This window comes from Eleutherodactylus coqui, chromosome 4 (genome assembly GCF_035609145.1).
Source record: "Eleutherodactylus coqui strain aEleCoq1 chromosome 4, aEleCoq1.hap1, whole genome shotgun sequence".
In the NCBI taxonomy this organism is placed as follows: domain Eukaryota; kingdom Metazoa; phylum Chordata; class Amphibia; order Anura; family Eleutherodactylidae; genus Eleutherodactylus; species Eleutherodactylus coqui.
In genome coordinates this window covers 248622447-248635372 of record NC_089840.1, presented here as the reverse complement: position 1 = coordinate 248635372, position 12926 = coordinate 248622447, and the positions used below count along the sequence as shown (strand labels likewise).

Genomic DNA, 12926 nt, shown 5'->3' with positions numbered 1-12926 from the left:
AAATTTCCTGGGCTCCCTGACTTCTGCGCATGTGTCCGGCTTTTTGCCGGCAATCGCATGTGCAGAATCCTGGAAGGTCCACGGAGGAAGATCGCGTCGGGATTCAAATACGCAGGCCTCCGGTAAAAAGATTCATCTCCTCTCACCGATCGCATCAGTGAGGGGAGATGAAACTTCAAATTTTTTTTTTTACTTTTACGTGATCGCCATTATTGGATAATAGCGAACACGTGACCAGGAACGGCTCACCGCGGACCCCCATTAAATCTCCATGCTCTTGGCTACGTTTTGTAGCCAGGAGCAGGGAGAATTTAAATTATCCTGGCAATCCACAGCTTTTGCGCATGCGCCCGCCATTTTGGCGACGGGCGCGTGTGCAGAAGCTGTGGTAAGGTCCGCGGATAAATCTGGGGGCCTTAGGTACGTACTTTCATCCTCCCTCACGGATATGATCCATGAGGGGAGATGAAACGTACGCTTTTTAAACTTTTGAAAACTTTTTTTAACTTTTTTTTTTTTTACTTTTTTACACTTTTTTCTCACTTTACATGATCACTGTCATCCATTGGATGACAGTGATCATGTCCCCGGTATAATCTCTCTGCTCCTAGCTACACATGGCAGCCAGAAGCAGAGGGATTTTAAATTTCCCGGGGCTCGAGCCCGTCTGTTCACGCGCCCGATGTCAATCATCGGGCGCGCATGCGCAGACGGGGATTCGGGTCCCGGGACATCGGGACACCGCTGAGGACTGGGGGTGAGTATTTTCACCTCCCCTCATGGATCCGATCCATGAGGGGAGGTGAAACTGACTTTTTTAAAACTTTTTTTTAACTTTTTCGCGATCGCCGCTAACCATTGGATAACGGCGATCGCGGTACCGGGGACCGCTCACCGCAGTCCCCGCTGACATCTCCTGCCTCCCGGCTACCTACAGGAGCCGGGAGCCAGGAGATTTTAAATCTCCCGCGCCGCCGGGCCTTCTGCGCATGCGGCTGACGTAATGCCGCCTGGCGCGCATGCGCAGAAGACCGGCTTCGGGCCCCGGAGCGGCAGGAGAGCGGGGAGCAGCGTGCCAGACCTCGGTGAGTAATTTCAGCTGCTCCGATGGATCTGATCCATCAGAGCAGCTGAATCTTTAACGTTTATGTACTTTTATTTACTTTTTTTGCGATCGGCGCTATCCATTGCATAGCGCCGATCGCAATGCCGGGGGGGGGGGCTCCGAACAGCCCGGGATGACAGCTCCATGCTGTCAGCTACCTGCGGACACCGACAGCATGGAGCTGTCACGTCCACAGCCCGAGGGGCACTATTCTCTGCAGGAAGCATGTTTTTACGTCCTCAGAGAATAGAGCCCACTTCGGGAGGACGTAAAAACACTATGGGCTGGTCGTTAAGGGGTTAAAGAACCTTTAGAGTCTTTTCTTACTAGTAGTGTGTTTTATAGGCCAAAGACCAGGTTGCCAACCCAGTTAGAAACTATATGATCACTCAATAGTAAAGTGTACTTTAGAGTTCATTTTTAGGAATATTGTTGTTTTACAGGAGTCTATACTATAGGAGAAGGCTCTAATAACTCAAGGAAATTGGAGGTTCTGTACTAGTACATCCTCATCAGCTAGCTGCTAACAATGGCGTGGCACAGATTTGGACAGGACTGTTATTGATGTTGTCAGGTTTGTGCTGCTGGAGTCTGTTGTTCTACAGGGTTCCAGGAGCACACCTGCACAGGTGAGGGATAATTTAACTGGCTGGGTGTGGTTTGCTCTTGGCAGCCAATCCCCAGGGTCTGAGTTTATATATAAATATAGGCCTCTTTCAGTGTCTGTTTGGTGTCCAGCGTGAGCAGTCATGTTTCCTTCTGTGCCCCTTGTGTTCTGTTATCTTTGTGTGCAGCTTGCTGTGTGACTTGTATCTTGTTGCCAGGATGTTGCAGCCTGAAGTGTGAACTGTATCCGGCGTTGCTATACCACGTGCCTCGTTAGAGTAGGGACTGCAAGACACGAGGACCCTTGATCGCTGGGCTCGTGGCTTAAGTGACTTGGCCAATTCATGAACTAAACCCTCATATTTATATTCCAGCTATTCCATCTGCATTAGCATGCGGGGATGTTTGGCAAGTGTGTTGGCCGTTTGTCTTAGGTTATGTCTGTCCGTGAGTCCAGTGCGCAGTTTGCAGTTCTCTGTCCTGTTTGGTGTTTCTACCAATATGTCCAGTCTCTGTTCGTTTTCGGTCTCTTGATCTTAACTCGTGTTTTTGGGTTACGCTCGTGTGGGCCCGGTGCCTATTTGACCACAAGAGCGTAACAGATGTAGAAAACATCACCCACATCACTTGTTACTCAAAGGGAGAATGGCCGAAGATCAGCGCACACTGCAGGCAATAGAGATGGTCTGGGCACAACCACCAGATCATCTGGGCTTAACTTGCATACAGCGCCGGAAGGATCAAATCTCAATTTTACAAGGTATGAGCCCATTAGCTGCTTTAACAATTAAACCTTTGGAATGCACTGTAAGTACCTGATCCCTATTTGGCATTGGTTTCATTAGCTCCACGTTATAACTAGAGATGAGCGAGCACCAAAATGCTCAGGTGCTCGTTACTCGGGACGAACTTTTCGCAATGCTCGAGGGTTCGTTTCGAGTAACGAACCCCATTGAAGTCAATGGGCGACCCGAGCATTTTTGTATATCGCCGATGCTTGCTAAGGTTTTCGTTTGTGAAAATCAGGGCAATTCAAGAAAGTGATGGGAACGACACAGCAACGGATAGGGCAGGCGAGGGGCTACATGTTGGGCTGCATCTCAAGTTCCCAGGTCCCACTATTAAGCCACAATAGCGGCAAGAGTGTGCCCCCCCCCCCGCACTGTCAGCGTAAAGATCGTTCTCCTCTGGCACAGCTGTAACAGCTGTGGCAGAGAAGAACGATGTTTGCCCATTGAATTCAATGGAGCCAGCAATACAGCAGGTTCCACTGAAAGCAATGGGCTGCCGGCGATCGCAGGATGAATTGTCGGGAAGGGCTTAAATATATAAGCCCTTGCCTGCAATTCATCCAGAAATGTGTTACAATAAAAATATATACCGGCGTATAAGGCGACGGGGCGTATAAGACGACCCCCCAACTGTCACCTTATACGCCGGCAATACAGTGGAGCAAAGAATAAAAATCATTACTCACTTCTTCTGACGTTCTGCGGTGCTCCTGCAGGCTGTCGCTCCCTCCTGGTCCCCGGCAGAGCATTGCTTTCTGGACGCAGGGCTTGAAATCCCCGCCTCCAGAAACACACGTGCCTTCAGCCAATCACAGCCATTCAATGACATCATTGTCATTGGCTGTGATTGGCTGAAGGCACCTGTGTTTCTGGAGGCGGGGATTTAAAGCCCTTCGTAGAGAAAGCAATGCTCTGCCGGGAACCAGGAGGGAGTGACAGCCTGCAGCAGCACCGCAGAACGTCAGACGAAGTGAGTAATGATTTTTATTCTTTCTATGGCCTTAAGAAGGACCGTTGGGGTTCTTGAAACCTAAAATCACTCCTAACTAGAGATGAGCGAACACCAAAATGTTCGGGTGCTCGTTATTCGGAACGAACTTCCCGCGATGCTCGAGGGTTCGTTTCGAACAACGAACCCCATTGAAGTCAATGGGCGACCAGAGCATTTTTGTATTTCGCCGATGCTCGCTAAGGTTTTCATGTGTGAAAATCTGGACAATTCAAGAAAGTGATGGGAATGACACAGAAACGGATAGGGCAGGCGAGGGGCTACATGTTGGGCTGCATCTCAAGTTCACAGGTCCCACTATTAAGCCACAATACCGGCAAGAGTGGGCCCCCCCGCCTCCCAACAACTTTTACTTCTGAAAAGCCCTCATTAGCATGGCATACCTTTGCTAAGCACCACACTAGCTACAACAAAGCACAATCACTGCCTGGATGACACTCCGCTGCCACTTCTCCTGGGTTACATGCTGACCAACCGCCCCCCCTCCCCCCCACAGCACACACCAAAGTGTCCCTGCGCAGCCTTCAGCTGCCCTCATGCCACACCACCCTCATGTCTATTTAGAAGTGCGTCTGCCATGAGGAGGAACCGCAGGCACACACTGCAGAGGGTTGGCACGGCTAGGCAGCGACCCTCTTTAAAAGTGGCGGGTCGATAGCCCACAATGCTGTACAGAAGCAATGAGAAATAGAATCCTGTGCCACCGCCATCAGGAGCTGCACACGTAGGCATAGCAATGGGGAACCTATGTGCCACACACTATTCATTCTGTCAAGGTGTCTGCATGCCCCAGTTAGACCGGGCTTTTTAATTCATAGACACAGGCAGGTACAACTCCCTATTGTGAAGTCCCTGTGGACCGACAGCATGGGTGGGTGCCAGGAAGCCACCGGCGGTACATAGAAATATCCCATTGCATTGCCCAACACAGCTGAGGTAGTAATGTCGTGCGTAATACAGGTGGGCTTCGGCCCACACTGCATGCCCCAGTCAGACTGGGGTTCTTTACAAGTGTACAGATGTGTTAAAAACTCTGTGTGCACCTACAGCATGGGTGGCTCCCTGGAACCCACCGGCGGTACACAAAAATATCCCATTGCATTGCCCAACACAGCTGAGGTAATGTCAGCTGGAATGCAGGTGGGCTAAAAATTAATTTGATTACACTGTAGGCGAGGGCCCACAAAAATTGCTGTATCAACAGTACTAATGTACATCCCAAAAATTGGCCATGGCCAGCCAAGAGGGCAGGTGAAACCCATTAATCGCTTTGGTTAATGTGGCTTAAGTGGTAACTAGGCCTGGAGGCAGCCCAGTGTAACGAAAAATTGGTTCAAGTTACAGTTCCAACGCTTTTAAGCGCATTGAAACTTATAAAAATTGTTCAGAAAAATTATTTGAGTGAGCCTTGTGGCCCTAAGAAAAATTGCCCGTTCAGCGTGATTACGTGAGGTTTCAGGAGGAGGAGCAGGAGGAGGAGGAGGAATATTAGACACAGATTGATGAAGCAGAAATGTCCCCGTTTTGGATGGTGAGAGAGAACGTAGCTTCCATCCGCGGGTGCAGCCTACGTATTGCTTACGTATCGCTGCTGTCCGCTGGTGGAGAACAGAAGTCTGGGGAAATCCAGCCTTTGTTCATCTTGATGAGTGTTAGCCAGTCGGCACTGTCGGTTGACAAGCGGCTACGCTTATCTGTGATGATTCCCCCAGCCGCACTAAACACCCTCTCCGACAAGACGCTAGCCGCAGGACAAGCAAGCACCTCCAGGGCATACAGCGCGAGTTCAGGCCACGTGTCCAGCTTCGACACCCAGTAGTTGTAGGGGGCAGAGGCGTCACCAAGGATGGTCGTGCGATCCGCTACGTACTCCCTCACCATCCTTTTACAGTGCTCCCGCCGACTCAGCCGTGACTGGGGAGCGGTGACACAGTCTTGGTGGGGAGCCATAAAGCTGGCCAGGCCCTTAAAGACTGTTGCACTGCCTGGGATGTACATGCTGCTCGATCTACGCACATCCCCTGCTACCTTGCCCTCGGTACTGCGCCTTCTGCCACTAGCGCTGTCGGCTGGGAATTTTACCATCAGCTTGTCCGCAAGGGTCCTGTGGTATAGCAACACTCTCGAACCCCTTTCCTCTTCGGGAATCAGAGTGGGCAGGTTCTCCTTATACCGTGGATCGAGCAGTGTGTACACCCAGTAATCCGTCGTGGCCAGAATGCGTGCAACGCGAGGGTCACGAGAAAGGCATCCTAACATGAAGTCAGCCATGTGTGCCAGGGTACCTGTACGCAACACATGGCTGTCTTCACTAGGAAGATCACTTTCAGGATCCTCCTCCTCCTCCTCCTCCTCAGGCCATACACGCTGAAAGGATGACAGGCAATCAGCCGGTGTACCGTCAGCAGCGACCCAAGCTGTCTCTTCCCCCTCCTCCTCATCCTCCTCATGCTCCTCCTCCTCCTCCTGTACGCGCTGAGAAATAGACAGGAGGGTGCCCTGACTATCCAGCGGCATACTGTCTTCCCCCGCCCCCGTTTCCGAGCGCAAAGCAGCTGCCTTTATGGTTTGCAGGGAATTTCTCAAGATGCATAGCAGAGGAATGGTGACGCTAATGATTGTAGCATCGCCGCTCACCACCTGGGTAGACTCCTCAAAATTACCAAGGACATGGCAGATGTCTGCCAACCAGGCCCACTCTTCTGAAAGGAATTGAGGAGGCTGACTCCCACTGCGCCGCCCATGTTGGAGTTGGTATTCGACTATAGCTCTACGTTGTTCATAGAGCCTGGCCAACATGTGGAGCGTAGAGTTCCACCGTGTGGGCACGTCGCACAGCAGTCGGTGCACTGGCAGCTTAAAGTGATGTTGCAGGGTGCGCAGGGTGGCAGCGTCCGTGTGGGACTTGCGAAAATGTGCGCAGAGCCGGCGCGCCTTTACGAGCAGGTCTGACAAGCGTGGGTAGCTTTTCAGAAAGCGCTGAACCACCAAATTAAAGACGTGGGCCAGGCATGGCATGTGCGTGAGGCTGCCGAGCTGCAGAGCCGCCACCAGGTTACGGCCGTTGTCACACACGACCATGCCCGGTTGGAGGCTCAGCGGCGCAAGCCAGCGGTCGGTCTGCTGTGTCAGACCCTGCAGCAGTTCGTGGGCCGTGTGCCTCTTATCGCCTAAGCTGAGTAGTTTCAGCACGGCCTGCTGACGCTTGCCCACCGCTGTGCTGCCACACCGCGCGACACCGACTGCTGGCGACATGCTGCTGCTAACACATCTTGATTGCGAGACAGAGGAGGAGGAGGAGGAGGAGGAGGAGGGTGCTTTAGTGGAGGAAGCATACACCTCCGCAGATACCACCACCGAGCTGGGGCCCGCAATTCTGGGGGTGGGTAGGACGTGAGCGGTCCCAGGCTCTGACTCTGTCCCAGCCTCCACTAAATTCACCCAATGTGCCGTCAGGGAGATGTAGTGGCCCTGCCCGCCTGTGCTTGTCCACGTGTCCGTAGTTAAGTGGACCGTGGCAGTAACCGCGTTGGTGAGGGCGCGTACAATGTTGCGGGAGACGTGGTCGTGCAGGGCTGGGACGGCACATCGGGAAAAGTAGTGGCGACTGGGAACTGAGTAGCGCGGGGCCGCCGCCTCCATGATACTTTTGAAGGACTCCGTTTCCACAACCCTATACGGCAGCATCTCAAGGCTGATGAATTTTGCTATGCGGATGGTTAACGTTTGAGCGTGCGGGTGCGTGGCGGCGTACTTGCGCTCCAACAGTTGCGCAAGCGACGGCTGGACGGTGCGCTGAACTACACTGCTGGATGGGGCCGAGGACAGCGGAGGTGAGGGTGTGGGTGCAGGCCAGGAGACGGTAGTGCCTGTGTCCTGAGAGGGGGGTTGCATCTCAGTGGCAGGTTGGGGCACAGGGGGAGAGGCAGGGGTGCAAACCGGAGGCGCTGAACGGCCTTCGTCCCACCTTGCGGGGTGCTTGGCCATCATATGTCTGCGCATGGTGGTGGTGGTGAGGCTGTTGGTGTTGGCTCCCCGGCTGAGCTTTGCGCGACAAAGGTTGCACACCACTGTTCGTCGGTCGTCAGGCGTCTCTGTGAAAAACTGCCAGACCTTAGAGCACCTCGGCCTCTGCAGGGTGGCATGGTGCGAGGGGGCGCTTTGGGAAACACTTGGTGGATTATTCGGTCTGGCCCTGCCTCTACCCCTGGCCACCGCACTGCCTCTTGCAACCTGCCCTGCTGATGCCCTTGACTCCCCCTCTGAAGACCTGTCCTCCTGAGTAAGCGTTGCACACCAGGTGGGGTCAGTCACCTCATCGTCCTGCTGCTCTTCCTCCGAATCCTCTGTGCGCTGCTCCCTCGGACTTACTGCCCTTACTACTACCTCACTGCAAGACAACTGTGTCTGATCGTCATCGTCCTCCTCACCCACAGAAAGTTGTTGAGACAGTTGGCGGAAGTCCCCAGCCTCTTCCCCCGGACCCCGGGAACTTTCGAATGGTTGGGCATCAGTGACGATAAACTCCTCTGGTGGGAGAGGAACCGCTGCTGCCCAATCTAAGCAGGGGCCCGAGAACAGTTCCTGGGAGTGTTCCCGCTCCTGAGCAGGTGTTATTGTAGTGGAGTGAGGAGGCTGGGAGGAAGGAGGAGCAGCAGACAGAGGATTCGGATTGGCAGCAGTGGACGGCGCAGAACTGCGGGTAGACGATAGGTTGCTCGAAGCACTTTCTGCCATCCAGGACAGGACCTGCTCACACTGCTCATTTTCTAATAACCGTCTCCCGCGTGGACCCATTAATTGGGCGATGAATGTGGGGACACCAGAAACGTGCCTCTCTCCTAATCGCGCAGCAGTCGGCTGCGACACACCTGGATCAGGAGCTTGGCCTGTGCCCACACCCTGACTTGGCCCTCCGCGTCCTCGGCCGCGTCCACGTCCTCTAGGCCTACCCCTACCCCTCAGCATGCTGTATTACCAGTGATTTGATTTCACAGGCAGCTAATAAATTGGCCCAAGACTGCAGGCCAAATATAATTTTTTCCCTTTTTTGAAAACGAAAGGCCCCACTGCCTCTAGTGAATGAATAATCTAAGTTTAATAACTGTGCTGTTTTCCTGCTAATGTGTCACAGAACGTGAGGGTAGCAGAGTTATTAACTGTGGCAGAGCAGGTATTTTTTTTCCCAATTAAGGAAAGCAAATGGCGAAGCCAGGAGTAAAACGTAGCTGGGTGCGTATGATTTTTACAGGTTGCACACGCAGCCGACACGTGTCCACCGGCGTTAGTACGGACAGAGGCAGGACAAATAGAATTATTTTCCGTTTTTTTGCACCAAAAGGCAGCACTGCGTATATTCTATGAACATGAGAAGTTTAATAACTGTGCTGTTTTCCTGCTAATGTGTCACAGAACGTGAGGGTAGCAGAGTTATTAACTGTGGTAGAGCAGGTATTTTTTTCCCAATTAAGGAAAGCAAATGGCGAAGCCAGGAGTAAAACGTAGCTGGGTGCGTATGATTTTTACAGGTTTCACACGCAGCCGACACGTGTCCACCGGCGTTAGGACGGACAGAGGCAGGACAAATAGAATTATTTTCCGGTTTTTTGCACCAAAAGGCAGCACTGCGTACATTCTATGAACATGAGAAGTTTAATAACTGTGCTGTTTTCCTGCTAATGTGTCACAGAACGTGAGGGTAGCAGAGTTATTAACTGTGGCAGAGCAGGTATTTTTTTTCCCAATTAAGGAAAGCAAATGGCGAAGCCAGGAGTAAAACGTAGCTGGGTGCGTATGATTTTTACAGGTTGCACACGCAGCCGACACGTGTCCACCGGCGTTAGTACGGACAGAGGCAGGACAAATAGAATTATTTTCCGTTTTTTTGCACCAAAAGGCAGCACTGCGTATATTCTATGAACATGAGAAGTTTAATAACTGTGCTGTTTTCCTGCTAATGTGTCACAGAACGTGAGGGTAGCAGAGTTATTAACTGTGGCAGAGCAGGTATTTTTTTTCCCAATTAAGGAAAGCAAATGGCGAAGCCAGGAGTAAAACGTAGCTGGGTGCGTATGATTTTTACAGGTTGCACACGCAGCCGACACGTGTCCACCGCCCTTAGGACGGACAGAGGCAGGACAAATAGAATTATTTTCACTTGTTTTACAAGCAAAAGGCAGCACTGCATATATTCAATGAATAATAACTGTGTTGTGGCCCTGCCTATACAATTCTTTCCCTGCAGTATCAATGGAGGGTGGAATGCTCTGCAGAGGCGATTTTGAGAAGCAAAAAAAAATGCAGCACAGCTAACAGCAGCCTGGACAGTACTGCACACGGATAAATATGGCCCTAGAAAGGACCGTTGAGGTTCTTGAAGGCTACACTCACTCCTAACACTCTCCCTGCCTATGCAGCACTTCTGTCCCTAATGCCAAGTGCAACTCTCTGCAGAGCCGATTTTGAGGAAAAAAAAAATGGCACTGCTAACAGCAGCCAACACACAGCTATCAGTGGCCCTAATAAGGACCTTTGGGGGGTCTTGAAGCCTACACTAACTACCAATTCTTTCCCTACAGCAGCTCCGGTACAAACAGCACTGTCCCTCATCTAACTCACCAGGCATCTGAGGCGAGCCGCGGGAGGGGCCGACTTTTATGTTCGGGTGACACCTGATCTTCCCAGCCACTCACAGCAGGGGGGTGGTATAGGGCTTGAACGTCACAGGGGGAAGTTGTAATGCCTTCCCTGTCTTTCAATTGGCCAAAAAAAGCGCGCTAACGTCTCAGGGAAGGAAGTGAAAGTAACCAGAACACCGCATGGTGTTCGTTACGAATAACGAACATCCCGAACACCCTAATATTTGCACGAATATCAAGCTCGGAAGAACACGTTTGCTCATCTCTACTCCTAACGCTCTCCCTATAGCAGCTCCACCAAGATACCACTTTTCCTGAACTAATGTCAGAATGCATCTGTGGCGAGCCGCGGGAGGGGCAGATTTTAATACTCGGGTGACACCTAATCTCGCCAGCCACTCACTGCAGGGGGGTGGTATAGGGCTTGAACGTCGCAGGGGGAAGTTGTAATGCCTTCCCTGTCTTTCTATTGGCCAGAAAAGCGCGCAAATTTCTCAGGGAAGAAAGTAAAAGTAACCCGAACATCGCGTGGTACTCATCACGAGTAACGAGCATCTCGAACACCCTAATACTCGGACGAGTATCAAGCTCGGACGAGTATGCTCGCTCATCTCTAGTTATAACACTTTTGCTTTATATTTGACATAACAACTTACGGCAGTGAGTGGAGCGCGGTTTCGAGTTTCGATCTGAGCAGATGACTGCATATTGAACATTTCAATGGTTTCAGAGGACTCCACATTGTACAGTATATAATGAAACTGTCATTGTGTCAATATCTACTTCAAATCCTTTCTGAATTCTAGTGATAGCCGCGGTAGTGAGGAAATTATGATTTCGCTGTGAATATGTCAGAAACATATTCTGCACCTTTATCAGAATCTTACTGCAGCCAAAGTCCTGGAATTAGCTTTTAATGCCTTAGGAAACCACTTTTTTGAAAACCTATCATCATTCAAAGCTTGCAATTGCAGTATAGTAACCGCTAATCCCCTAATCAACCCATGTCACACCGAGGATCAGGAAGATGAAAAATGGGGAGGTGTTTGGTGGGGTTCTGTAGTCCTCATCTTGTTGATCTATTTCTGCTTTCCATTTGTCTGCTTGTGACATGGGGAAAATGTGCTAGTCGGAAAAAAAAATATATATATATATGTGTGTGTGCAGTATATTGAATTTTTTGATCTTGTAGGGCCTTTTTTTTGAGTAAAGATGATTTTTGTGTTTTCTTTAGGGTTCGTTTCTTGTCTTACTTCAGTTGACGTTTAATGACCTCTCCCTTCTTGGTACTGACTCTAGTTGCCTTTTGGCTAAAAGTTTTGGTTATGTTTCTCGACCTGCTGACCATGAAAGACCAACTTTCTCAGGGGCACAAATGGAATTCTGACTTAGTTCAATCTACCATGACTCCAAATCTGGTTCTTGTGCTTCTTGTGGCTATGGCTCCAGTTGCGGCATCCTATCTATGTTTTCCCCTGCAATGACTTGTCATGGCAGCAGGCAACTCCCTTTGGGAAATAAAAATATTCTTGTTGGCGAGTGCCAACTGATACAGTCTATAAGGATGGAGGCTGAATAAAAGCAGTTATTACTGGATAGTGTTGCTTTCTGTGGGTCATCATTTTAGTAGAATTTTGGACTGTTCTTCTAAGATGACTTTGCATATTTTGTAATGTTAAATATCAATGGGTAAAGCTTAAGCCCTTAAAGGGGTTCTGGCATGAAAAAAAAAATGTTACTTACCTTGCCTGGCCAGGACCGATCGTCAGACATGACCCCTCCATCGGGCATCTTCTTCTGTAGCTTCTTGAAGCAGAGCTGGAGCAGTCAAAATGACCGCTTCCTGCTCTGCTCTGTCCATCAGCCACTTCCGTGGTGAACGGACGGGCGCCACGTCACAAGCAGTGCTTGCCGTGGGCGGCCCGTCCGTCCTGGCTGAACTCCAAGTTCTGCACGTGCGCAGTGGAGAGGCGGCCCGTCCTGACTCCAAAATGAACAGAAACAGCATTTCTTCTGCGCCTGCGCGCAATCCCAGAGGGGGGTGGCCTGTCCTTGGCTCGTCACAGGAAGCTAAAAGCCGGCTGGGAGATGACCCCCGCTGCACAACAAGAAAAAAACAGAAAGGTAAGCATTAGGTTTTTATGCTTTAGCACACCAAAAATCGTGGGTTCCTTGTGTCCATTAGGCAGACCAGGGAACAATGGCTGTTAAAGCATAAAAATGTTATTTGTGTAAGAACCCCCTTTAAGGGCATGACCTACTTTTACTTAAAAGTGCATCCATTTTGGGTAATTTTCATTTATATTTTCAGAAATCCTAATTTTAAACATTTCGGTTGACAGAGCTGTACTATGGCTTGTTTGTTGTGTGGCAACCTGTAGTTTATATTGCTACCATATTAGAGTACATGTAATGTAATGTTCAACTTTTATACATTTTTTTGTCACTTAAAAGGTGAAAAAACACATCAATTCTGGCATTGCTTTTTTTCACCATGAGCTAGAAATGACATGATAAGTGCAGGCTGGTGCAATTGCAACTACAAAAATCATATAAATATATATATATATATATATATATATATATATATATATATATATATATATATATATATATATATATATATATATATATATATGTGTGTGTGTGAGGGCTTTTTCATGTGACGAGCTGTAGTTTTGATTCATTTGTGGTACATACAATTTTTTAAAATAATTTTTATGGCATTTTTTTGGAAAGCAAAATGAACAGAAACAGCATTTTGGCTCTATTTCTGC

General features: G+C 49.8%; 1 protein-coding gene across 1 annotated transcript in view; it reads left to right on the top strand.

Moving 5' to 3' along the window:
• The window catches only part of ADGRA1 (adhesion G protein-coupled receptor A1), a 738392-nt gene that overhangs the window by 83428 nt on the left and 642038 nt on the right, over positions 1–12926 (top strand). The window lies entirely within an intron of this gene.